At 45.0% G+C, this 26,362-nt stretch overlaps 5 long non-coding RNA genes across 5 annotated transcripts; all 5 read left to right on the top strand.

Annotated features, from left to right (window-relative positions):
- Positions 1-7: 7 nt before the first annotated feature.
- Positions 8-4,963, top strand: LOC140693072 (uncharacterized). Its single transcript, XR_012068727.1, has 3 exons — positions 8-111; positions 3,312-3,384; positions 4,758-4,963. It is a non-coding gene; the product is annotated as an uncharacterized lncRNA (long non-coding RNA).
- Positions 4,964-5,276: 313 nt separating this feature from the next.
- On the top strand, positions 5,277-10,244 carry LOC140693093 (uncharacterized). The gene is made up of 3 exons (XR_012068749.1): positions 5,277-5,403; positions 8,605-8,677; positions 10,051-10,244. It is a non-coding gene; the product is annotated as an uncharacterized lncRNA (long non-coding RNA).
- Positions 10,245-10,554: 310 nt separating this feature from the next.
- LOC140693103 (uncharacterized) lies at positions 10,555-15,483 on the top strand. Its single transcript, XR_012068759.1, has 3 exons — positions 10,555-10,696; positions 13,899-13,971; positions 15,345-15,483. It is a non-coding gene; the product is annotated as an uncharacterized lncRNA (long non-coding RNA).
- A 369-nt stretch (positions 15,484-15,852) lies between these two features.
- LOC140693102 (uncharacterized) lies at positions 15,853-20,755 on the top strand. Its single transcript, XR_012068758.1, has 3 exons — positions 15,853-15,990; positions 19,192-19,264; positions 20,638-20,755. It is a non-coding gene; the product is annotated as an uncharacterized lncRNA (long non-coding RNA).
- Positions 20,756-21,145: 390 nt separating this feature from the next.
- Positions 21,146-26,132, top strand: LOC140693079 (uncharacterized). Its single transcript, XR_012068734.1, has 3 exons — positions 21,146-21,283; positions 24,485-24,557; positions 25,931-26,132. It is a non-coding gene; the product is annotated as an uncharacterized lncRNA (long non-coding RNA).
- The last annotated feature ends 230 nt before the right edge of the window (positions 26,133-26,362 follow it).

Here is a 26,362-nt window from a genome sequence, read left to right as displayed (position 1 = left end):
CGGTACACACCAACATTCCACCTGGAATCCAACCGCTAACTGCCATCCCCAATGGCTGCTGCATCTTGTCAGTGTTGGGGGAGGGGCTGCATCCGACGAGAAGTTCCTAAGGTAAATGTGATTCTACCCACTAGCGTCCCATGGGCCTTTCTTCTTCCCTCTTTCCTTTTGTTCAGATCTCTATGCACAGTACCAATGGAGGGAAGTGTGTCCCTTTTCAGTTGATGGTTTCACACGTCTTTAAACTTTCTAACAGTTCACAGTACACAGAGACCCACTAAAGGAGACTTATGTTCCTATAATATCCGTACACCCGGAATACATATGCGTCGCCTGATTTCTGCTGAAACACCCGCACTCTCAGGACATGGATCCATTGGTTTCATGGGGGCTGAAATTCCAAGAAATGAAACCAACCCCAATGTGCACTTTGCTGTCAGTCTCTTTTGCTCTTAGTACACTTTGGCAGAGCTACTTGCCTTTGTTATAGGCTTCTTACAATTCTTCTCTACGTAGCCTAGAATATGGCATTCCTTCATCCTGTTGGAAGACATACAAGTCTACATCACGGACTAGGAATCCATTTGATTCCAAATCGGCATTAGGGTTAGGTCACGATATGTTCTTATGAATCAAAATTTACGAATATGAATGCACGCCTCCGAATACAAGTGTGCTGAGTACATGCAAGCCGCGATAATGGGTCGATGCATGCTGAATGATCCTTGACATCACCTTAAGTATTTTCTTTTGAATAATCATGGTTCCCTTGGTAAATATCAGCCAACTGTACCATTTTGGTGTTTGTTTGTTGGTTTGATTCTTTGTTGGTCTGCTTCTCGCTTGTATTGCAAACACGACAGGCCATGCATCTCTCCTTAAGCTTGAAACAGAGAGTCAAATAAGCTGATTCACTTAAGAGAGTGCTTCCAATCACCTATGATTTCCTGCTTCCCTCTCCCATCTTTAGGGTTTTGATGTCCTCCTTGCCTTCTTCTTGTTTCTTCTTTGCCACTCATGCTCTTCTTGCATTTCCAATAATGGTTTCTTCTTTCCATTTCATCTTGCTGCTTTTCTATTCAGGGTAGATTTCTCAACCATTCTTGTAGGATAAGTTTTGAACTGCTGAATTCTTTTAAGATTTGCCGGTTTGTGGAATTTTCTAGCTCTGCCGTTATTAGGACTGGCGGTCATGTGGCATAGGCTCCCCTAGGTGGCAGCATTTGGCCATTCAGGATATGGTCTGTGTCCTGGCACTCCTCCCTCTCCTGCAATATTGCTGCCGAGATATCAGCTGAATCCCCTCTTGAGGTTCCCTTGTGACTATGTTGTTTCCTCCAGGTGCATTGTAAATCACTGTGATATTCGTGAGCTTTGTTGATTTGAATCATACAGCTGCTGGTAGGTCTATTGGGATTCCACCTCCTTTGGATGCTGTGTAATTCCTGAATTCGCATACATGATTCTTTCTTGGCTTTCAGGAAGTTTCAGTCTGATTTTTCTACAGATAAATTTTCAGACATTTTTTGTTTCCTTATCTCTTGCTTTTCCATCTGGGACCCTTATGAATTCTAGTCTTTCATGCCCTGTCTTAACCCAGGGTTCAACAGCAATGTTTACATTGCTTTGCACTTGCTTTCCTATGTCTGCTTCTGACCGAGGTTTTTCTGATCCCATGTCTTCACAGTCATTCACGCGTCCCTCTGCATTATCTAGTCTGCTTACGACTAAATTTTAGCCCTGATATTATCACATCCATTGAGTTTCCTGATATTTTTTGGCTCGTCTTTAGACTTTCTCTTCCCCTTTTCTGGTATTCTGCCTTATGTGATTCTGAGACACTGTTGTTTTTCAGTGATTTCCTGACCTCCATTTTCAACACATTTTCTGGATAGCGTTTTGCAGTCTAGTTGTTTGAAAGCTTATCTTTTGGGCCTTCAATATCTTTGGAACTGAAAATGGTACTTCCTGTTTCTTTTACTGTACTTCTTCACCTCTACTGCTCAGGTAATATCAGGTATGTAATGTGGACTTCTAGGGCTTTGTTAAGTGAAAATTTAGACTTTTGGCTCTACGCAATTCCATGGGATTTCTGTGCGGACAATTTCTCCTAGACATTGATGCCATATCGTGTTCCTGTGTGTGTTGTCTGGTATATCTCCAATTGCTGTTGTTGCATTAGTTTTGATGAAAAACCAATACTATTTCGATTTGCATAACTTCATTTTGATAATGCTTATCTCACAATTCTGAAAGTGCGCAGGACACTTCCTCTTGTGGAAATGAAGCTTTTAAAGGTTCTCAGCTCTGCATTCTGCTCTATGTCATTTTGGAGTGTTTCCAAAACAGCAAACTGAGAGTGCGCTTGTGCTTTGTAGTTCCACGGGAATGTCCCAATGAAAGCAGTTCTTCTCAGAGCTTCTCTGTCTACAGAAACACCAGTGGAATGCATATCTATGGATGTCACATATCAGGGCCTGCTGGAATGATCCCGCAGACCTACCTTGGTGTCCTCGGTGCCGTACCGTGCTGGTGCCATCCAAAATGTAGCATCCGCTTTAGGGAGATAATGCTGTAGGTAATGCTTCCTCTTCTAACGCTGTGGACTTGGACCACTCTTCCTTGTCCTCTCATCCTTGTGGCACGGGTGCACGAAGGCAACCACACAGCTGTTGCGCATCCTGTGCCTCAAACCAAACCATAATCCCAGCCCAGGTTATGAATGTAGCAGATCCTAAGTCTTTTCATTCTGATTTCAAAACCAAGGCCCCCTGGATCCCTCAGACCAGATGAACGATATCTCTGAGTCAGCCCCACACGTGCTCTATTGGCAAAATGCCCAATTGGTCCCTGGTCCTGCAGATGCACTGGCTGTGGCCATGGGACATATTGGTAATCTCAACCACGTGACCAGTTTTGATGCTTTATCATTGGTACACATTTTGGTTTGCTCTCTTGATTCGACCCACCACATCCCACAATGCACTCCAGATCCCTGAGACTCAGCGTGTGCCATCATTCGTAGCCCTATCCCTCACAGAACGTTGCCTCTGCTACCTCAAATGTGGCAGCTGGGATCTTGGACTCCGAATCAACTGTGGGGATATTTTGCGCTGGTTTCTTTGAGTTCTGTCAGCCAAGCATCTGCTGTGCACTCTTGTAAATCTCAGCACATCACCTTCTATCCCATGTCTCCTGTCCGCTTGAGAGTGTGCGTCCAAGTTAAACAGAGTTTCACCCTTGTTGCTCCATCACCAGGGGTCAGACCCTCACTGGATTCCATTTCCTGCTTTGCCTTCTCCTGCTTCCAGGTGTCCTGAGGCCTCATCCTGTCTTTGGAAGTAACAGACCTCTCTTCGGCAAGTGTCCTGTGCCAAGGGCTGGGTGAGTGGATGTTTCCATTGCTCTGTTCATGGGAGCGAGTGAGTGCAGGTTGCACTTCTTCTCTGCCAACTGGGCATCGATGAATCAACACTATCCAGATACATTTCACAGAAATGTGATATTTGCTTAGCTCTTTGTTTCTATACAGCCGTGGTGGGAGGGATGGTCCGAATACACCTGTTTTGACATTGTGTTGATATCTCATTTGCAGTCTTTAAGAAGTTTAAAAGAATTCATTTACATGTTTTGGGAGTTATACGGAAATGAAGTTATTTTTTAAAACACACTCAATCGACCTAGAAGCCAGACTTGTCAATTTTGGTAACATTTTGTCAGCTCGACGGAAAACCTAGACAGATAGAATGCAAATTGGCAGTCCAAACTGTTAAAGGGTTCATGTCGGCTCTTTACGGTTGAAGCCTCCGAAACCAACAGGAACCATGAAATAACTATTGGAAACTTGAAATAACCCCCAAACTTGGATACACTTGTGCATTGGTGCCCTTTATTCCCAATGACACCTACTGGCCAATATTGGCATTTCAAGGGGTAACATCCCTCTCTAGGAAAATACAAGAGGAAAGAAACCAAATATATACATTTAGGTTTGAATCCAAAAGCACCTAGAGGCATTCTAGCTAGGAGAACCCTGCTGCAATTATGCTAGTCTATGGAGAACCAGGTGTTCTTCTATCAGTGATGAGAACGCTTAATCATCCGATCATGTTGGGTAAAGCCATTTAACGCAACCAAGTCTGCACCCGCATGATATAGTGCCCACGGGGGCTTGACTCAAGTGAAAGACGATCCACATAAGCTGTGTCTTTTATATCATTGGCGACTTTTACAGTACAGTTCTCTTTCTGACTTGTACTATTTACCTATACTGTCTTGAAAAATTGAGGCCTAATACAGATTCAAGTTCAGTCAGATTCCCCTCTCTTACCACACTCCCTTCACCCCAGGGAAGACATAGACACAACATTTGCTGAATCTAGCGGAAGGCCATCGTTTCTAGGTGTGAGCTAAGTATTCAATTCCTATCTATTTCAGCCAAGTTTATTGGACCTTTAAGGAGTTCACTGTTGTTCACAGAGTGTGAAGCTGGAGGAACTCTGATTCTAGGAGGGGCTTGTTTTACTCGTAATGGCTTCATTGCAGCTCAGCTACTGATCCTTCAAAATGGATGCCTGTGTGGAGGGGAGGGAAGGCAAGTGCTTGCTAGCTAGGCCCAAACCTGGGAAAAGGCTTACCTGGGCTTGGTGAATTCTGGTCTGAATGGCTTGGGAAGGCCCCTTGGGAAGTGTGGATTCCCATGACCTCTTCCAAGAACAGGAGCGTTTTGATCATCTCTGCCATCTCTTCTCTTGCAGACGTCAGGGACCTTGGACCCGTTCTTGGAGAAGAGAATTGAGGAACTTCCTCAAGTCCACGTTGGCACTCCGTATGTTTCTGCCAGTATCAGCGAGGTTCCATATGTCTCATGAATGTCTTTGGAGCCTGGTATCCTCTACAGCTGTCTCCACGCCAGTATTCTCCATTGTAGCAGAACATCTCTCATCCATGTGTTCGCATCTCTCCTCAATCCGTTCAGCCAGCTTTTCGGCCAGCTTCTCTTCGTGTCTCCCCTAAAGTTGACTTCACCAGGACTGGGCAAGTCTGAAAGTACCTCGGAGCCTCACCAGTAAGCTGATGACAGGCAGATCTTCCACTGTCTGCCCTTTCAGGTTCTGGAAACTGACCTGTGACCTCAGGTCTTTGGGCAGCAGCAGTATCTCGAACTTACACAGCTTCCCGGACCAAACACCTAAGCCAAGCTCCACAGAGGGCGGCAGCCCCTCCATCACACTGATCCACCCACAGAACTCTGCCCGGTTACCTAGGATCCAACAGCCACAACAAGCCTCGCGGTACACACCAACATTCCACCTGGAATCCAACCGCTAACTGCCATCCCCAATGGCTGCTGCATCTTGTCAGTGTTGGGGGAGGGGCTGCATCCGACGAGAAGTTCCTAAGGTAAATGTGATTCTACCCACTAGCGTCCCATGGGCCTTTCTTCTTCCCTCTTTCCTTTTGTTCAGATCTCTATGCACAGTACCAATGGAGGGAAGTGTGTCCCTTTTCAGTTGATGGTTTCACACGTCTTTAAACTTTCTAACAGTTCACAGTACACAGAGACCCACTAAAGGAGACTTATGTTCCTATAATATCCGTACACCCGGAATACATATGCGTCGCCTGATTTCTGCTGAAACACCCGCACTCTCAGGACATGGATCCATTGGTTTCATGGGGGCTGAAATTCCAAGAAATGAAACCAACCCCAATGTGCACTTTGCTGTCAGTCTCTTTTGCTCTTAGTACACTTTGGCAGAGCTACTTGCCTTTGTTATAGGCTTCTTACAATTCTTCTCTACGTAGCCTAGAATATGGCATTCCTTCATCCTGTTGGAAGACATACAAGTCTACATCACGGACTAGGAATCCATTTGATTCCAAATCGGCATTAGGGTTAGGTCACGATATGTTCTTATGAATCAAAATTTACGAATATGAATGCACGCCTCCGAATACAAGTGTGCTGAGTACATGCAAGCCGCGATAATGGGTCGATGCATGCTGAATGATCCTTGACATCACCTTAAGTATTTTCTTTTGAATAATCATGGTTCCCTTGGTAAATATCAGCCAACCGTACCATTTTGGTGTTTGTTTGTTGGTTTGATTCTTTGTTGGTCTGCTTCTCGCTTGTATTGCAAACACGACAGGCCATGCATCTCTCCTTAAGCTTGAAACAGAGAGTCAAATAAGCTGATTCACTTAAGAGAGTGCTTCCAATCACCTATGATTTCCTGCTTCCCTCTCCCATCTTTAGGGTTTTGATGTCCTCCTTGCCTTCTTCTTGTTTCTTCTTTGCCACTCATGCTCTTCTTGCATTTCCAATAATGGTTTCTTCTTTCCATTTCATCTTGCTGCTTTTCTATTCAGGGTAGATTTCTCAACCATTCTTGTAGGATAAGTTTTGAACTGCTGAATTCTTTTAAGATTTGCCGGTTTGTGGAATTTTCTAGCTCTGCCGTTATTAGGACTGGCGGTCATGTGGCATAGGCTCCCCTAGGTGGCAGCATTTGGCCATTCAGGATATGGTCTGTGTCCTGGCACTCCTCCCTCTCCTGCAATATTGCTGCCGAGATATCAGCTGAATCCCCTCTTGAGGTTCCCTTGTGACTATGTTGTTTCCTCCAGGTGCATTTTAAATCACTGTGATATTCGTGAGCTTTGTTGATTTGAATCATACAGCTGCTGGTAGGTCTATTGGGATTCCACCTCCTTTGGATGCTGTGTAATTCCTGAATTCGCATACATGATTCTTTCTTGGCTTTCAGGAAGTTTCAGTCTGATTTTTCTACAGATAAATTTTCAGACATTTTTTGTTTCCTTATCTCTTGCTTTTCCATCTGGGACCCTTATGAATTCTAGTCTTTCATGCCCTGTCTTAACCCAGGGTTCAACAGCAATGTTTACATTGCTTTGCACTTGCTTTCCTATGTCTGCTTCTGACCGAGGTTTTTCTGATCCCATGTCTTCACAGTCATTCACGCGTCCCTCTGCATTATCTAGTCTGCTTACGACTAAATTTTAGCCCTGATATTATCACATCCATTGAGTTTCCTGATATTTTTTGGCTCGTCTTTAGACTTTCTCTTCCCCTTTTCCGGTATTCTGCCTTATGTGATTCTGAGACACTGTTGTTTTTCAGTGATTTCCTGACCTCCATTTTCAACACATGGTCTGGATAGCGTTTTGCAGTCTAGTTGTTTGAAAGCTTATCTTTTGGGCCTTCAATATCTTTGGAACTGAAAATGGTACTTCCTGTTTCTTTTACTGTACTTCTTCACCTCTACTGCTCAGGTAATATCAGGTATGTAATATGGACTTCTAGGGCTTTGTTAAGTGAAAATTTTAGACTTTTGGCTCTACGCAATTCCATGGGATTTCTGTGCGGACAATTTCTCCTAGACATTGATGCCATATCGTGTTCCTGTGTGTGTTGTCTGGTATATCTCCAATTGCTGTTGTTGCATTAGTTTTGATGAAAAACCAATACTATTTCGATTTGCATAACTTCATTTTGATAATGCTTATCTCACAATTCTGAAAGTGCGCAGGACACTTCCTCTTGTGGAAATGAAGCTTTTAAAGGTTCTCAGCTCTGCATTCTGCTCTATGTCATTTTGGAGTGTTTCCAAAACAGCAAACTGAGAGTGCGCTTGTGCTTTGTAGTTCCACGGGAATGTCCCAATGAAAGCAGTTCTTCTCAGAGCTTCTTTGTCTACAGAAACACCAGTGGAATGCATATCTATGGATGTCACATATCAGGGCCTGCTGGAATGATCCCGCAGACCTACCTTGGTGTCCTCGGTGCCGTACCGTGCTGGTGCCATCCAAAATGTAGCATCCGCTTTAGGGAGATAATGCTGTAGGTAATGCTTCCTCTTCTAACGCTGTGGACTTGGACCACTCTTCCTTGTCCTCTCATCCTTGTGGCACAGGTGCACGAAGGCAACCACACAGCTGTTGCGCATCCTGTGCCTCAAACCAAACCATAATCCCAGCCCAGGTTATGAATGTAGCAGATCCTAAGTCTTTTCATTCTGATTTCAAAACCAAGGCCCCCTGGATCCCTCAGACCAGATGAACGATATCTCTGAGTCAGCCCCACACGTGCTCTATTGGCAAAATGCCCAATTGGTCCCTGGTCCTGCAGATGCACTGGCTGTGGCCATGGGACATATTGGTAATCTCAACCACGTGACCAGTTTTGATGCTTTATCATTGGTACACATTTTGGTTTGCTCTCTTGATTCGACCCACCACATCCCACAATGCACTCCAGATCCCTGAGACTCAGCGTGTGCCATCATTCGTAGCCCTATCCCTCACAGAACGTTGCCTCTGCTACCTCAAATGTGGCAGCTGGGATCTTGGACTCCGAATCAACTGTGGGGATATTTTGTGCTGGTTTCTTTGAGTTCTGTCAGCCAAGCATCTGCTGTGCACTCTTGTAAATCTCAGCACATCACCTTCTATCCCATGTCTCCTGTCCGCTTGAGAGTGTGCGTCCAAGTTAAACAGAGTTTCACCCTTGTTGCTCCATCACCAGGGGTCAGACCCTCACTGGATTCCATTTCCTGCTTTGCCTTCTCCTGCTTCCAGGTGTCCTGAGGCCTCATCCTGTCTTTGGAAGTAACAGACCTCTCTTCGGCAAGTGTCCTGTGCCAAGGGCTGGGTGAGTGGATGTTTCCATTGCTCTGTTCATGGGAGCGAGTGAGTGCAGGTTGCACTTCTTCTCTGCCAACTGGGCATCGATGAATCAACACTATCCAGATACATTTCACAGAAATGTGATATTTGCTTAGCTCTTTGTTTCTATACAGCCGTGGTGGGAGGGATGGTCCGAATACACCTGTTTTGACATTGTGTTGATATCTCATTTGCAGTCTTTAAGAAGTTTAAAAGAATTCATTTACATGTTTTGGGAGTTATACGGAAATGAAGTTATTTTTTGAAACACACTCAATCGACCTAGAAGCCAGACTTGTCAATTTTGGTAACATTTTGTCAGCTCGACGGAAAACCTAGACAGATAGAATGCAAATTGGCAGTCCAAACTGTTAAAGGGTTCATGTCGGCTCTTTACGGTTGAAGCCTCCGAAACCAACAGGAACCATGAAATAACTATTGGAAACTTGAAATAACCCCCAAACTTGGATACACTTGTGCATTGGTGCCCTTTACTCCCAAAGACACCTACTGGCCAATATTGGCATTTCAAGGGGTAACATCCCTCTCTAGGAAAATACAAGAGGAAAGAAACCAAATATATACATTTAGGTTTGAATCCAAAAGCACCTAGAGGCATTCTATCTAGGAGAACCCTGCTGCAATTATGCTAGTCTATGGAGAACCAGGTGTTCTTCTATCAGTGATGAGAACGCTTAATCATCCGATCATGTTGGGTAAAGCCATTTAACGCAACCAAGTCTGCACCCGCATGATATAGTGCCCACGGGGGCTTGACTCAAGTGAAAGACGATCCACATAAGCTGTGTCTTTTATATCATTGGCGACTTTTACAGTACAGTTCTCTTTCTGACTTGTACTATTTACCTATACTGTCTTGAAAAATTGAGGCCTAATACAGATTCAAGTTCAGTCAGATTCCCCTCTCTTACCACACTCCCTTCACCCCAGGGAAGACATAAGCACAACATTTGCTGAATCTAGCGGAAGGCCATCGTTTCTAGGTGTGAGCTAAGTATTCAATTCCTATCTATTTCAGCCAAGTTTATTGGACCTTTAAGGAGTTCACTGTTGTTCACAGAGTGTGAAGCTGGAGGAACTCTGATTCTAGGAGGGGCTTGTTTTACTCGTAATGGCTTCATTGCAGCTCAGCTACTGATCCTTCAAAATGGATGCCTGTGTGGAGGGGAGGGAAGGCAAGTGCTTGCTAGCTAGGCCCAAACCTGGGAAAAGGCTTACCTGGGCTTGGTGAATTCTGGTCTGAATGGCTTGGGAAGGCCCCTTGGGAAGTGTGGATTCCCATGACCTCTTCCAAGAACAGGAGCGTTTTGATCATCTCTGCCATCTCTTCTCTTGCAGACGTCAGGGACCTTGGACCCGTTCTTGGAGAAGAGAATTGAGGAACTTCCTCAAGTCCACGTTGGCACTCCGTATGTTTCTGCCAGTATCAGCGAGGTTCAATATGTCTCATGAATGTCTTTGGAGCCTGGTATCCTCTACAGCTGTCTCCACGCCAGTATTCTCCATTGTAGCAGAACATCTCTCATCCATGTGTTCGCATCTCTCCTCAATCCGTTCAGCCAGCTTTTCGGCCAGCTTCTCTTCGTGTCTCCCCTAAAGTTGACTTCACCAGGACTGGGCAAGTCTGAAAGTACCTCGGAGCCTCACCAGTAAGCTGATGACAGGCAGATCTTCCACTGTCTGCCCTTTCAGGTTCTGGAAACTGACCTGTGACCTCAGGTCTTTGGGCAGCAGCAGTATCTCGAACTTACACAGCTTCCCGGACCAAACACCTAAGCCAAGCTCCACAGAGGGCGGCAGCCCCTCCATCACACTGATCCACCCACAGAACTCTGCCCGGTTACCTAGGATCCAACAGCCACAACAAGCCTCGCGGTACACACCAACATTCCACCTGGAATCCAACCGCTAACTGCCATCCCCAATGGCTGCTGCATCTTGTCAGTGTTGGGGGAGGGGCTGCATCCGACGAGAAGTTCCTAAGGTAAATGTGATTCTACCCACTAGCGTCCCATGGGCCTTTCTTCTTCCCTCTTTCCTTTTGTTCAGATCTCTATGCACAGTACCAATGGAGGGAAGTGTGCCCCTTTTCAGTTGATGGTTTCACACGTCTTTAAACTTTCTAACAGTTCACAGTACACAGAGACCCACTAAAGGAGACTTATGTTCCTATAATATCCGTACACCCGGAATACATATGCGTCGCCTGATTTCTGCTGAAACACCCGCACTCTCAGGACATGGATCCATTGGTTTCATGGGGGCTGAAATTCCAAGAAATGAAACCAACCCCAATGTGCACTTTGCTGTCAGTCTCTTTTGCTCTTAGTACACTTTGGCAGAGCTACTTGCCTTTGTTATAGGCTTCTTACAATTCTTCTCTACGTAGCCTAGAATATGGCATTCCTTCATCCTGTTGGAAGACATACAAGTCTACATCACGGACTAGGAATCCATTTGATTCCAAATCGGCATTAGGGTTAGGTCACGATATGTTCTTATGAATCAAAATTTACGAATATGAATGCACGCCTCCGAATACAAGTGTGCTGAGTACATGCAAGCCGCGATAATGGGTCGATGCATGCTGAATGATCCTTGACATCACCTTAAGTATTTTCTTTTGAATAATCATGGTTCCCTTGGTAAATATCAGCCAACCGTACCATTTTGGTGTTTGTTTGTTGGTTTGATTCTTTGTTGGTCTGCTTCTCGCTTGTATTGCAAACACGACAGGCCATGCATCTCTCCTTAAGCTTGAAACAGAGAGTCAAATAAGCTGATTCACTTAAGAGAGTGCTTCCAATCACCTATGATTTCCTGCTTCCCTCTCCCATCTTTAGGGTTTTGATGTCCTCCTTGCCTTCTTCTTGTTTCTTCTTTGCCACTCATGCTCTTCTTGCATTTCCAATAATGGTTTCTTCTTTCCATTTCATCTTGCTGCTTTTCTATTCAGGGTAGATTTCTCAACCATTCTTGTAGGATAAGTTTTGAACTGCTGAAATCTTTTAAGATTTGCCGGTTTGTGGAATTTTCTAGCTCTGCCGTTATTAGGACTGGCGGTCATGTGGCATAGGCTCCCCTAGGTGGCAGCATTTGGCCATTCAGGATATGGTCTTTGTCCTGGCACTCCTCCCTCTCCTGCAATATTGCTGCCGAGATATCAGCTGAATCCCCTCTTGAGGTTCCCTTGTGACTATGTTGTTTCCTCCAGGTGCATTTTAAATCACTGTGATATTCGTGAGCTTTGTTTGATTTGAATCATACAGCTGCTGGTAGGTCTATTGGGATTCCACCTCCTTTGGATGCTGTGTAATTCCTGAATTCGCATACATGATTCTTTCTTGGCTTTCAGGAAGTTTCAGTCTGATTTTTCTACAGATAAATTTTCAGACATTTTTTGTTTCCTTATCTCTTGCTTTTCCATCTGGGACCCTTATGAATTCTAGTCTTTCATGCCCTGTCTTAACCCAGGGTTCAACAGCAATGTTTACATTGCTTTGCACTTGCTTTCCTATGTCTGCTTCTGACCGAGGTTTTTCTGATCCCATGTCTTCACAGTCATTCACGCGTCCCTCTGCATTATCTAGTCTGCTTACGACTAAATTTTAGCCCTGATATTATCACATCCATTGAGTTTCCTGATATTTTTTGGCTCGTCTTTAGACTTTCTCTTCCCCTTTTCCGGTATTCTGCCTTATGTGATTCTGAGACACTGTTGTTTTTCAGTGATTTCCTGACCTCCATTTTCAACACATGGTCTGGATAGCGTTTTGCAGTCTAGTTGTTTGAAAGCTTATCTTTTGGGCCTTCAATATCTTTGGAACTGAAAATGGTACTTCCTGTTTCTTTTACTGTACTTCTTCACCTCTACTGCTCAGGTAATATCAGGTATGTAATGTGGACTTCTAGGGCTTTGTTAAGTGAAAATTTTAGACTTTTGGCTCTACGCAATTCCATGGGATTTCTGTGCGGACAATTTCTCCTAGACATTGATGCCATATCGTGTTCCTGTGTGTGTTGTCTGGTATATCTCCAATTGCTGTTGTTGCATTAGTTTTGATGAAAAACCAATACTATTTCGATTTGCATAACTTCATTTTGATAATGCTTATCTCACAATTCTGAAAGTGCGCAGGACACTTCCTCTTGTGGAAATGAAGCTTTTAAAGGTTCTCAGCTCTGCATTCTGCTCTATGTCATTTTGGAGTGTTTCCAAAACAGCAAACTGAGAGTGCGCTTGTGCTTTGTAGTTCCACGGGAATGTGCCAATGAAAGCAGTTCTTCTCAGAGCTTCTCTGTCTACAGAAACACCAGTGGAATGCATATCTATGGATGTCACATATCAGGGCCTGCTGGAATGATCCCGCAGACCTACCTTGGTGTCCTCGGTGCCGTACCGTGCTGGTGCCATCCAAAATGTAGCATCCGCTTTAGGGAGATAATGCTGTAGGTAATGCTTCCTCTTCTAACGCTGTGGACTTGGACCACTCTTCCTTGTCCTCTCATCCTTGTGGCACAGGTGCACGAAGGCAACCACACAGCTGTTGCGCATCCTGTGCCTCAAACCAAACCATAATCCCAGCCCAGGTTATGAATGTAGCAGATCCTAAGTCTTTTCATTCTGATTTCAAAACCAAGGCCCCCTGGATCCCTCAGACCAGATGAACGATATCTCTGATTCAGCCCCACACGTGCTCTATTGGCAAAATGCCCAATTGGTCCCTGGTCCTGCAGATGCACTGGCTGTGGCCATGGGACATATTGGTAATCTCAACCACGTGACCAGTTTTGATGCTTTATCATTGGTACACATTTTGGTTTGCTCTCTTGATTCGACCCACCACATCCCACAATGCACTCCAGATCCCTGAGACTCAGCGTTTGCCATCATTCGTAGCCCTATCCCTCACAGAACGTTGCCTCTGCTACCTCAAATGTGGCAGCTGGGATCTTGGACTCCGAATCAACTGTGGGGATATTTTGCGCTGGTTTCTTTGAGTTCTGTCAGCCAAGCATCTGCTGTGCACTCTTGTAAATCTCAGCACATCACCTTCTATCCCATGTCTCCTGTCCGCTTGAGAGTGTGCGTCCATGTTAAACAGAGTTTCACCCTTGTTGCTCCATCACCAGGGGTCAGACCCTCACTGGATTCCATTTCCTGCTTTGCCTTCTCCTGCTTCCAGGTGTCCTGAGGCCTCATCCTGTCTTTGGAAGTAACAGACCTCTCTTCGGCAAGTGTCCTGTGCCAAGGGCTGGGTGAGTGGATGTTTCCATTGCTCTGTTCATGGGAGCGAGTGAGTGCAGGTTGCACTTCTTCTCTGCCAACTGGGCATCGATGAATCAACACTATCCAGATACATTTCACAGAAATGTGATATTTGCTTAGCTCTTTGTTTCTATACAGCCGTGGTGGGAGGGATGGTCCGAATACACCTGTTTTGACATTGTGTTGATATCTCATTTGCAGTCTTTAAGAAGTTTAAAAGAATTCATTTACATGTTTTGGGAGTTATACGGAAATGAAGTTATTTTTTGAAACACACTCAATCGACCTAGAAGCCAGACTTGTCAATTTTGGTAACATTTTGTCAGCTCGACGGAAAACCTAGACAGATAGAATGCAAATTGGCAGTCCAAACTGTTAAAGGGTTCATGTCGGCTCTTTACGGTTGAAGCCTCCGAAACCAACAGGAACCATGAAATAACTATTGGAAACTTGAAATAACCCCCAAACTTGGATACACTTGTGCATTGGTGCCCTTTACTCCCAATGACACCTACTGGCCAATATTGGCATTTCAAGGGGTAACATCCCTCTCTAGGAAAATACAAGAGGAAAGAAACCAAATATATACATTTAGGTTTGAATCCAAAAGCACCTAGAGGCATTCTAGCTAGGAGAACCCTGCTGCAATTATGTTAGTCTATGGAGAACCAGGTGTTCTTCTATCAGTGATGAGAACGCTTAATCATCCGATCATGTTGGGTAAAGCCATTTAACGCAACCAAGTCTGCACCCGCATGATATAGTGCCCACGGGGGCTTGACTCAAGTGAAAGACGATCCACATAAGCTGTGTCTTTTATATCATTGGCGACTTTTACAGTACAGTTCTCTTTCTGACTTGTACTATTTACCTATACTGTCTTGAAAAATTGAGGCCTAATACAGATTCAAGTTCAGTCAGATTCCCCTCTCTTACCACACTCCCTTCACCCCAGGGAAGACATAAGCACAACATTTGCTGAATCTAGCGGAAGGCCATCGTTTCTAGGTGTGAGCTAAGTATTCAATTCCTATCTATTTCAGCCAAGTTTATTGGACCTTTAAGGAGTTCACTGTTGTTCACAGAGTGTGAAGCTGGAGGAACTCTGATTCTAGGAGGGGCTTGTTTTACTCGTAATGGCTTCATTGCAGCTCAGCTACTGATCCTTCAAAATGGATGCCTGTGTGGAGGGGAGGGAAGGCAAGTGCTTGCTAGCTAGGCCCAAACCTGGGAAAAGGCTTACCTGGGCTTGGTGAATTCTGGTCTGAATGGCTTGGGAAGGCCCCTTGGGAAGTGTGGATTCCCATGACCTCTTCCAAGAACAGGAGCGTTTTGATCATCTCTGCCATCTCTTCTCTTGCAGACGTCAGGGACCTTGGACCCGTTCTTGGAGAAGAGAATTGAGGAACTTCCTCAAGTCCACGTTGGCGCTCCGTATGTTTCTGCCAGTATCAGCGAGGTTCCATATGTCTCATGAATGTCTTTGGAGCCTGGTATCCTCTACAGCTGTCTCCACGCCAGTATTCTCCATTGTAGCAGAACATCTCTCATCCATGTGTTCGCATCTCTCCTCAATCCGTTCAGCCAGCTTTTCGGCCAGCTTCTCTTCGTGTCTCCCCTAAAGTTGACTTCACCAGGACTGGGCAAGTCTGAAAGTACCTCGGAGCCTCACCAGTAAGCTGATGACAGGCAGATCTTCCACTGTCTGCCCTTTCAGGTTCTGGAAACTGACCTGTGACCTCAGGTCTTTGGGCAGCAGCAGTATCTCGAACTTACACAGCTTCCCGGACCAAACACCTAAGCCAAGCTCCACAGAGGGCGGCAGCCCCTCCATCACACTGATCCACCCACAGAACTCTGCCCGGTTACCTAGGATCCAACAGCCACAACAAGCCTCGCGGTACACACCAACATTCCACCTGGAATCCAACCGCTAACTGCCATCCCCAATGGCTGCTGCATCTTGTCAGTGTTGGGGGAGGGGCTGCATCCGACGAGAAGTTCCTAAGGTAAATGTGATTCTACCCACTAGCGTCCCATGGGCCTTTCTTCTTCCCTCTTTCCTTTTGTTCAGATCTCTATGCACAGTACCAATGGAGGGAAGTGTGTCCCTTTTCAGTTGATGGTTTCACACGTCTTTAAACTTTCTAACAGTTCACAGTACACAGAGACCCACTAAAGGAGACTTATGTTCCTATAATATCCGTACACCCGGAATACATATGCGTCGCCTGATTTCTGCTGAAACACCCGCACTCTCAGGACATGGATCCATTGGTTTCATGGGGGCTGAAATTCCAAGAAATGAAACCAACCCCAATGTGCACTTTGCTGTCAGTCTCTTTTGCTCTTAGTACACTTTGGCAGAGCTACTTGCCTTTGTTATAGGCTTCTTACAATTCTTCTCTACGTAGCCTAGAATATGGCATTCCTTCATCCTGTTGGAAGACATACAAGTCTACATCACGGACTAGGAATCCATTTGATTCCAAATCGGCATTAGGGTTAGGTCACGATATGTTCTTATGAATCAAAATTTACGAATATGAATGCACGCCTCCGAATACAAGTGTGCTGAGTACATGCAAGCCGCGATAATGGGTCGATGCATGCTGAATGATCCTTGACATCACCTTAAGTATTTTCTTTTGAATAATCATGGTTCCCTTGGTAAATATCAGCCAACCGTACCATTTTGGTGTTTGTTTGTTGGTTTGATTCTTTGTTGGTCTGCTTCTCGCTTGTATTGCAAACACGACAGGCCATGCATCTCTCCTTAAGCTTGAAACAGAGAGTCAAATAAGCTGATTCACTTAAGAGAGTGCTTCCAATCACCTATGATTTCCTGCTTCCCTCTCCCATCTTTAGGGTTTTGATGTCCTCCTTGCCTTCTTCTTGTTTCTTCTTTGCCACTCATGCTCTTCTTGCATTTCCAATAATGGTTTCTTCTTTCCATTTCATCTTGCTGCTTTTCTATTCAGGGTAGATTTCTCAACCATTCTTGTAGGATAAGTTTTGAACTGCTGAATTCTTTTAAGATTTGCCGGTTTGTGGAATTTTCTAGCTCTGCCGTTATTAGGACTGGCGGTCATGTGGCATAGGCTCCCCTAGGTGGCAGCATTTGGCCATTCAGGATATGGTCTGTGTCCTGGCACTCCTCCCTCTCCTGCAATATTGCTGCCGAGATATCAGCTGAATCCCCTCTTGAGGTTCCCTTGTGACTATGTTGTTTCCTCCAGGTGCATTGTAAATCACTGTGATATTCGTGAGCTTTGTTGATTTGAATCATACAGCTGCTGGTAGGTCTATTGGGATTCCACCTCCTTTGGATGCTGTGTAATTCCTGAATTCGCATACATGATTCTTTCTTGGCTTTCAGGAAGTTTCAGTCTGATTTTTCTACAGATAAATTTTCAGACATTTTTTGTTTCCTTATCTCTTGCTTTTCCATCTGGGACCCTTATGAATTCTAGTCTTTCATGCCCTGTCTTAACCCAGGGTTCAACAGCAATGTTTACATTGCTTTGCACTTGCTTTCCTATGTCTGCTTCTGACCGAGGTTTTTCTGATCCCATGTCTTCACAGTCATTCACGCGTCCCTCTGCATTATCTAGTCTGCTTACGACTAAATTTTAGCCCTGATATTATCACATCCATTGAGTTTCCTGATATTTTTTGGCTCGTCTTTAGACTTTCTCTTCCCCTTTTCCGGTATTCTGCCTTATGTGATTCTGAGACACTGTTGTTTTTCAGTGATTTCCTGACCTCCATTTTCAACACATGGTCTGGATAGCGTTTTGCAGTCTAGTTGTTTGAAAGCTTATCTTTTGGGCCTTCAATATCTTTGGAACTGAAAATGGTACTTCCTGTTTCTTTTACTGTACTTCTTCACCTCTACTGCTCAGGTAATATCAGGTATGTAATGTGGACTTCTAGGGCTTTGTTAAGTGAAAATTTTAGACTTTTGGCTCTACGCAATTCCATGGGATTTCTGTGCGGACAATTTCTCCTAGACATTGATGCCATATCGTGTTCCTGTGTGTGTTGTCTGGTATATCTCCAATTGCTGTTGTTGCATTAGTTTTGATGAAAAACCAATACTATTTCGATTTGCATAACTTCATTTTGATAATGCTTATCTCACAATTCTGAAAGTGCGCAGGACACTTCCTCTTGTGGAAATGAAGCTTTTAAAGGTTCTCAGCTCTGCATTCTGCTCTATGTCATTTTGGAGTGTTTCCAAAACAGCAAACTGAGAGTGCGCTTGTGCTTTGTAGTTCCACGGGAATGTCCCAATGAAAGCAGTTCTTCTCAGAGCTTCTCTGTCTACAGAAACACCAGTGGAATGCATATCTATGGATGTCACATATCAGGGCCTGCTGGAATGATCCCGCAGACCTACCTTGGTGTCCTCGGTGCCGTACCGTGCTGGTGCCATCCAAAATGTAGCATCCGCTTTAGGGAGATAATGCTGTAGGTAATGCTTCCTCTTCTAACGCTGTGGACTTGGACCACTCTTCCTTGTCCTCTCATCCTTGTGGCACGGGTGCACGAAGGCAACCACACAGCTGTTGCGCATCCTGTGCCTCAAACCAAACCATAATCCCAGCCCAGGTTATGAATGTAGCAGATCCTAAGTCTTTTCATTCTGATTTCAAAACCAAGGCCCCCTGGATCCCTCAGACCAGATGAACGATATCTCTGATTCAGCCCCACACGTGCTCTATTGGCAAAATGCCCAATTGGTCCCTGGTCCTGCAGATGCACTGGCTGTGGCCATGGGACATATTGGTAATCTCAACCACGTGACCAGTTTTGATGCTTTATCATTGGTACACATTTTGGTTTGCTCTCTTGATTCGACCCACCACATCCCACAATGCACTCCAGATCCCTGAGACTCAGCGTTTGCCATCATTCGTAGCCCTATCCCTCACAGAACGTTGCCTCTGCTACCTCAAATGTGGCAGCTGGGATCTTGGACTCCGAATCAACTGTGGGGATATTTTGCGCTGGTTTCTTTGAGTTCTGTCAGCCAAGCATCTGCTGTGCACTCTTGTAAATCTCAGCACATCACCTTCTATCCCATGTCTCCTGTCCGCTTGAGAGTGTGCGTCCATGTTAAACAGAGTTTCACCCTTGTTGCTCCATCACCAGGGGTCAGACCCTCACTGGATTCCATTTCCTGCTTTGCCTTCTCCTGCTTCCAGGTGTCCTGAGGCCTCATCCTGTCTTTGGAAGTAACAGACCTCTCTTCGGCAAGTGTCCTGTGCCAAGGGCTGGGTGAGTGGATGTTTCCATTGCTCTGTTCATGGGAGCGAGTGAGTGCAGGTTGCACTTCTTCTCTGCCAACTGGGCATCGATGAATCAACACTATCCAGATACATTTCACAGAAATGTGATATTTGCTTAGCTCTTTGTTTCTATACAGCCGTGGTGGGAGGGATGGTCCGAATACACCTGTTTTGACATTGTGTTGATATCTCATTTGCAGTCTTTAAGAAGTTTAAAAGAATTCATTTACATGTTTTGGGAGTTATACGGAAATGAAGTTATTTTTTGAAACACACTCAATCGACCTAGAAGCCAGACTTGTCAATTTTGGTAACATTTTGTCAGCTCGACGGAAAACCTAGACAGATAGAATGCAAATTGGCAGTCCAAACTGTTAAAGGGTTCATGTCGGCTCTTTACGGTTGAAGCCTCCGAAACCAACAGGAACCATGAAATAACTATTGGAAACTTGAAATAACCCCCAAACTTGGATACACTTGTGCATTGGTGCCCTTTACTCCCAATGACACCTACTGGCCAATATTGGCATTTCAAGGGGTAACATCCCTCTCTAGGAAAATACAAGAGGAAAGAAACCAAATATATACATTTAGGTTTGAATCCAAAAGCACCTAGAGGCATTCTAGCTAGGAGAACCCTGCTGCAATTATGTTAGTCTATGGAGAACCAGGTGTTCTTCTATCAGTGATGAGAACGCTTAATCATCCGATCATGTTGGGTAAAGCCATTTAACGCAACCAAGTCTGCACCCGCATGATATAGTGCCCACGGGGGCTTGACTCAAGTGAAAGACGATCCACATAAGCTGTGTCTTTTATATCATTGGCGACTTTTACAGTACAGTTCTCTTTCTGACTTGTACTATTTACCTATACTGTCTTGAAAAATTGAGGCCTAATACAGATTCAAGTTCAGTCAGATTCCCCTCTCTTACCACACTCCCTTCACCCCAGGGAAGACATAAGCACAACATTTGCTGAATCTAGCGGAAGGCCATCGTTTCTAGGTGTGAGCTAAGTATTCAATTCCTATCTATTTCAGCCAAGTTTATTGGACCTTTAAGGAGTTCACTGTTGTTCACAGAGTGTGAAGCTGGAGGAACTCTGATTCTAGGAGGGGCTTGTTTTACTCGTAATGGCTTCATTGCAGCTCAGCTACTGATCCTTCAAAATGGATGCCTGTGTGGAGGGGAGGGAAGGCAAGTGCTTGCTAGCTAGGCCCAAACCTGGGAAAAGGCTTACCTGGGCTTGGTGAATTCTGGTCTGAATGGCTTGGGAAGGCCCCTTGGGAAGTGTGGATTCCCATGACCTCTTCCAAGAACAGGAGCGTTTTGATCATCTCTGCCATCTCTTCTCTTGCAGACGTCAGGGACCTTGGACCCGTTCTTGGAGAAGAGAATTGAGGAACTTCCTCAAGTCCACGTTGGCGCTCCGTATGTTTCTGCCAGTATCAGCGAGGTTCCATATGTCTCATGAATGTCTTTGGAGCCTGGTATCCTCTACAGCTGTCTCCACGCCAGTATTCTCCATTGTAGCAGAACATCTCTCATCCATGTGTTCGCATCTCTCCTCAATCCGTTCAGCCAGCTTTTCGGCCAGCTTCTCTTCGTGTCTCCCCTAAAGTTGACTTCACCAGGACTGGGCAAGTCTGAAAGTACCTCGGAGCCTCACCAGTAAGCTGATGACAGGCAGATCTTCCACTGTCTGCCCTTTCAGGTTCTGGAAACTGACCTGTGACCTCAGGTCTTTGGGCAGCAGCAGTATCTCGAACTTACACAGCTTCCCGGACCAAACACCTAAGCCAAGCTCCACAGAGGGCGGCAGCCCCTCCATCACACTGATCCACCCACAGAACTCTGCCCGGTTACCTAGGATCCAACAGCCACAACAAGCCTCGCGGTACACACCAACATTCCACCTGGAATCCAACCGCTAACTGCCATCCCCAATGGCTGCTGCATCTTGTCAGTGTTGGGGGAGGGGCTGCATCCGACGAGAAGTTCCTAAGGTAAATGTGATTCTACCCACTAGCGTCCCATGGGCCTTTCTTCTTCCCTCTTTCCTTTTGTTCAGATCTCTATGCACAGTACCAATGGAGGGAAGTGTGTCCCTTTTCAGTTGATGGTTTCACACGTCTTTAAACTTTCTAACAGTTCACAGTACACAGAGACCCACTAAAGGAGACTTATGTTCCTATAATATCCGTACACCCGGAATACATATGCGTCGCCTGATTTCTGCTGAAACACCCGCACTCTCAGGACATGGATCCATTGGTTTCATGGGGGCTGAAATTCCAAGAAATGAAACCAACCCCAATGTGCACTTTGCTGTCAGTCTCTTTTGCTCTTAGTACACTTTGGCAGAGCTACTTGCCTTTGTTATAGGCTTCTTACAATTCTTCTCTACGTAGCCTAGAATATGGCATTCCTTCATCCTGTTGGAAGACATACAAGTCTACATCACGGACTAGGAATCCATTTGATTCCAAATCGGCATTAGGGTTAGGTCACGATATGTTCTTATGAATCAAAATTTACGAATATGAATGCACGCCTCCGAATACAAGTGTGCTGAGTACATGCAAGCCGCGATAATGGGTCGATGCATGCTGAATGATCCTTGACATCACCTTAAGTATTTTCTTTTGAATAATCATGGTTCCCTTGGTAAATATCAGCCAACCGTACCATTTTGGTGTTTGTTTGTTGGTTTGATTCTTTGTTGGTCTGCTTCTCGCTTGTATTGCAAACACGACAGGCCATGCATCTCTCCTTAAGCTTGAAACAGAGAGTCAAATAAGCTGATTCACTTAAGAGAGTGCTTCCAATCACCTATGATTTCCTGCTTCCCTCTCCCATCTTTAGGGTTTTGATGTCCTCCTTGCCTTCTTCTTGTTTCTTCTTTGCCACTCATGCTCTTCTTGCATTTCCAATAATGGTTTCTTCTTTCCATTTCATCTTGCTGCTTTTCTATTCAGGGTAGATTTCTCAACCATTCTTGTAGGATAAGTTTTGAACTGCTGAATTCTTTTAAGATTTGCCGGTTTGTGGAATTTTCTAGCTCTGCCGTTATTAGGACTGGCGGTCATGTGGCATAGGCTCCCCTAGGTGGCAGCATTTGGCCATTCAGGATATGGTCTGTGTCCTGGCACTCCTCCCTCTCCTGCAATATTGCTGCCGAGATATCAGCTGAATCCCCTCTTGAGGTTCCCTTGTGACTATGTTGTTTCCTCCAGGTGCATTGTAAATCACTGTGATATTCGTGAGCTTTGTTGATTTGAATCATACAGCTGCTGGTAGGTCTATTGGGATTCCACCTCCTTTGGATGCTGTGTAATTCCTGAATTCGCATACATGATTCTTTCTTGGCTTTCAGGAAGTTTCAGTCTGATTTTTCTACAGATAAATTTTCAGACATTTTTTGTTTCCTTATCTCTTGCTTTTCCATCTGGGACCCTTATGAATTCTAGTCTTTCATGCCCTGTCTTAACCCAGGGTTCAACAGCAATGTTTACATTGCTTTGCACTTGCTTTCCTATGTCTGCTTCTGACCGAGGTTTTTCTGATCCCATGTCTTCACAGTCATTCACGCGTCCCTCTGCATTATCTAGTCTGCTTACGACTAAATTTTAGCCCTGATATTATCACATCCATTGAGTTTCCTGATATTTTTTGGCTCGTCTTTAGACTTTCTCTTCCCCTTTTCCGGTATTCTGCCTTATGTGATTCTGAGACACTGTTGTTTTTCAGTGATTTCCTGACCTCCATTTTCAACACATGGTCTGGATAGCGTTTTGCAGTCTAGTTGTTTGAAAGCTTATCTTTTGGGCCTTCAATATCTTTGGAACTGAAAATGGTACTTCCTGTTTCTTTTACTGTACTTCTTCACCTCTACTGCTCAGGTAATATCAGGTATGTAATGTGGACTTCTAGGGCTTTGTTAAGTGAAAATTTTAGACTTTTGGCTCTACGCAATTCCATGGGATTTCTGTGCGGACAATTTCTCCTAGACATTGATGCCATATCGTGTTCCTGTGTGTGTTGTCTGGTATATCTCCAATTGCTGTTGTTGCATTAGTTTTGATGAAAAACCAATACTATTTCGATTTGCATAACTTCATTTTGATAATGCTTATCTCACAATTCTGAAAGTGCGCAGGACACTTCCTCTTGTGGAAATGAAGCTTTTAAAGGTTCTCAGCTCTGCATTCTGCTCTATGTCATTTTGGAGTGTTTCCAAAACAGCAAACTGAGAGTGCGCTTGTGCTTTGTAGTTCCACGGGAATGTGCCAATGAAAGCAGTTCTTCTCAGAGCTTCTCTGTCTACAGAAACACCAGTGGAATGCATATCTATGGATGTCACATATCAGGGCCTGCTGGAATGATCCCGCAGACCTACCTTGGTGTCCTCGGTGCCGTACCGTGCTGGTGCCATCCAAAATGTAGCATCCGCTTTAGGGAGATAATGCTGTAGGTAATGCTTCCTCTTCTAACGCTGTGGACTTGGACCACTCTTCCTTGTCCTCTCATCCTTGTGGCACAGGTGCACGAAGGCAACCACACAGCTGTTGCGCATCCTGTGCCTCAAACCAAACCATAATCCCAGCCCAGGTTATGAATGTAGCAGATCCTAAGTCTTTTCATTCTGATTTCAAAACCAAGGCCCCCTGGATCCCTCAGACCAGATGAACGATATCTCTGATTCAGCCCCACACGTGCTCTATTGGCAAAATGCCCAATTGGTCCCTGGTCCTGCAGATGCACTGGCTGTGGCCATGGGACATATTGGTAATCTCAACCACGTGACCAGTTTTGATGCTTTATCATTGGTACACATTTTGGTTTGCTCTCTTGATTCGACCCACCACATCCCACAATGCACTCCAGATCCCTGAGACTCAGCGTTTGCCATCATTCGTAGCCCTATCCCTCACAGAACGTTGCCTCTGCTACCTCAAATGTGGCAGCTGGGATCTTGGACTCCGAATCAACTGTGGGGATATTTTGCGCTGGTTTCTTTGAGTTCTGTCAGCCAAGCATCTGCTGTGCACTCTTGTAAATCTCAGCACATCACCTTCTATCCCATGTCTCCTGTCCGCTTGAGAGTGTGCGTCCATGTTAAACAGAGTTTCACCCTTGTTGCTCCATCACCAGGGGTCAGACCCTCACTGGATTCCATTTCCTGCTTTGCCTTCTCCTGCTTCCAGGTGTCCTGAGGCCTCATCCTGTCTTTGGAAGTAACAGACCTCTCTTCGGCAAGTGTCCTGTGCCAAGGGCTGGGTGAGTGGATGTTTCCATTGCTCTGTTCATGGGAGCGAGTGAGTGCAGGTTGCACTTCTTCTCTGCCAACTGGGCATCGATGAATCAACACTATCCAGATACATTTCACAGAAATGTGATATTTGCTTAGCTCTTTGTTTCTATACAGCCGTGGTGGGAGGGATGGTCCGAATACACCTGTTTTGACATTGTGTTGATATCTCATTTGCAGTCTTTAAGAAGTTTAAAAGAATTCATTTACATGTTTTGGGAGTTATACGGAAATGAAGTTATTTTTTGAAACACACTCAATCGACCTAGAAGCCAGACTTGTCAATTTTGGTAACATTTTGTCAGCTCGACGGAAAACCTAGACAGATAGAATGCAAATTGGCAGTCCAAACTGTTAAAGGGTTCATGTCGGCTCTTTACGGTTGAAGCCTCCGAAACCAACAGGAACCATGAAATAACTATTGGAAACTTGAAATAACCCCCAAACTTGGATACACTTGTGCATTGGTGCCCTTTACTCCCAATGACACCTACTGGCCAATATTGGCATTTCAAGGGGTAACATCCCTCTCTAGGAAAATACAAGAGGAAAGAAACCAAATATATACATTTAGGTTTGAATCCAAAAGCACCTAGAGGCATTCTAGCTAGGAGAACCCTGCTGCAATTATGTTAGTCTATGGAGAACCAGGTGTTCTTCTATCAGTGATGAGAACGCTTAATCATCCGATCATGTTGGGTAAAGCCATTTAACGCAACCAAGTCTGCACCCGCATGATATAGTGCCCACGGGGGCTTGACTCAAGTGAAAGACGATCCACATAAGCTGTGTCTTTTATATCATTGGCGACTTTTACAGTACAGTTCTCTTTCTGACTTGTACTATTTACCTATACTGTCTTGAAAAATTGAGGCCTAATACAGATTCAAGTTCAGTCAGATTCCCCTCTCTTACCACACTCCCTTCACCCCAGGGAAGACATAAGCACAACATTTGCTGAATCTAGCGGAAGGCCATCGTTTCTAGGTGTGAGCTAAGTATTCAATTCCTATCTATTTCAGCCAAGTTTATTGGACCTTTAAGGAGTTCACTGTTGTTCACAGAGTGTGAAGCTGGAGGAACTCTGATTCTAGGAGGGGCTTGTTTTACTCGTAATGGCTTCATTGCAGCTCAGCTACTGATCCTTCAAAATGGATGCCTGTGTGGAGGGGAGGGAAGGCAAGTGCTTGCTAGCTAGGCCCAAACCTGGGAAAAGGCTTACCTGGGCTTGGTGAATTCTGGTCTGAATGGCTTGGGAAGGCCCCTTGGGAAGTGTGGATTCCCATGACCTCTTCCAAGAACAGGAGCGTTTTGATCATCTCTGCCATCTCTTCTCTTGCAGACGTCAGGGACCTTGGACCCGTTCTTGGAGAAGAGAATTGAGGAACTTCCTCAAGTCCACGTTGGCGCTCCGTATGTTTCTGCCAGTATCAGCGAGGTTCAATATGTCTCATGAATGTCTTTGGAGCCTGGTATCCTCTACAGCTGTCTCCACGCCAGTATTCTCCATTGTAGCAGAACATCTCTCATCCATGTGTTCGCATCTCTCCTCAATCCGTTCAGCCAGCTTTTCGGCCAGCTTCTCTTCGTGTCTCCCCTAAAGTTGACTTCACCAGGACTGGGCAAGTCTGAAAGTACCTCGGAGCCTCACCAGTAAGCTGATGACAGGCAGATCTTCCACTGTCTGCCCTTTCAGGTTCTGGAAACTGACCTGTGACCTCAGGTCTTTGGGCAGCAGCAGTATCTCGAACTTACACAGCTTCCCGGACCAAAC

Source organism: Vicugna pacos, unplaced genomic scaffold, assembly GCF_048564905.1.
Source record: "Vicugna pacos unplaced genomic scaffold, VicPac4 scaffold_19, whole genome shotgun sequence".
NCBI classification, from domain to species: domain Eukaryota; kingdom Metazoa; phylum Chordata; class Mammalia; order Artiodactyla; family Camelidae; genus Vicugna; species Vicugna pacos.
This window is presented reverse-complemented; position numbering and strand designations above follow the sequence as displayed.